The 1,163-nt window shown below is 48.8% G+C and overlaps 1 protein-coding gene across 1 annotated transcript in view; it reads left to right on the forward strand.

Annotated features, from left to right (window-relative positions):
* Nucleotides 1-1,163, forward strand: part of BEND3 (BEN domain containing 3) — a 41,207-nt gene continuing 40,044 nt past the window's right edge. Inside the window, exon 1 of the mRNA XM_011952845.1 lies at nt 1-418. The gene's annotated coding sequence lies outside the window, so the exon portion shown is untranslated. The remainder of the gene's footprint in view (nt 419-1,163) is intronic.

The raw sequence follows: 1,163 nt of genomic DNA on the forward strand, positions 1-1,163 counted from the left end.
GGCCGCAAAGCTAAAGCCCGGGGCGCTCGTGGCTCCTCGTGACCGCCCCTTTCCCTTTATGATAAACGTGGTTTCCCACGCATGCTTTGCCCTCGTCTTATCCGTGAGGTGTGCACCACCGATTTGGAGGCCCTTGTGTGCTTGTGTTCCTACGTCTCCCTATGTAGATATTTTAAACAAGGTGTTTTTACAGAGATAAAAGTTTTGTTGATTGCTCAGGTGGTCTACCTGAAAGAATACTGCGCGTAAAGGCTAACTCGACAAGAGGGCCGGGAGGAACAAGGTTACTCACTAGAGTTGGAAATAAATGTGCAATTCCTCTCCTTAAAGTAACTTTTGAATGGCTAAATACAAATATTAAACATGCCACAGGGCACCGTGGCATAGTGCCAGAAAGCTACGGTTGCAGGAAACTGAGGTAAGGAAGTGAGTCTTTCAGGCTAGCCAGGTATATAAACGGCCGGGACGGAGGACGTGCTGTTGTTACTCGCTCCCCACTTCCACACTTGGAGTCCGTTTTTCTCTTTTTTTAAAACCATTCATCCCTAGATTTTGGCTTTATACCACAAGAGCCTGTCAAGCTTCCCTCGGTACTGGGACTTGGGCAAGATTTTTAATCTCCCTCACAGTTTCACATCCCCAGCCTCTAACCCAGTGTCTCATAACAGTAGGCGCTCAGTGCACATTTCCTAAATGAATGGAGAGAGCCTTTTGGATTCTAGAAGAAAGGTGGAGCCAGAGCAGCCAGTTGCTGCTGGGTTAGCTGGTGTCTGTGTGGCCCTTGAAATCTGTCACAAAAATCTCCTGTCATGGAAAATGAGTTTTTGTTTGTTTGTTTGTTTTTGAGACTAAGTCTCGCTCTGTCACCCGGGCTGGAGTGCAGTGGCTCTATCTCGGCTCACTGCAACGTCCGCCTCCAGGGTTCAAGCGATTTTCCTGCCTCAGCCTCCCGAGTAGCTGGGATTACAGGCCATGTGCCACCGTGCCTTGCTAATTTTTATATTTGTGGTAGAGACGGAGTTTCACCATGTTGCCCAGGCTGGTTTCCCGACGTCGGGTGATCTGCCTGCCTGACCTCCCAAAGTGTTGGGATCACAGGCATCAGCCACAGTGCCCGGCGGAAACATGGTTGTTTTTTTTTTTTTTTTTTGAGACGAGTCTCG

The sequence above is a fragment of the Colobus angolensis genome, unplaced genomic scaffold (assembly GCF_000951035.1).
Source record: "Colobus angolensis palliatus isolate OR3802 unplaced genomic scaffold, Cang.pa_1.0 Scaffold35, whole genome shotgun sequence".
In the NCBI taxonomy this organism is placed as follows: domain Eukaryota; kingdom Metazoa; phylum Chordata; class Mammalia; order Primates; family Cercopithecidae; genus Colobus; species Colobus angolensis.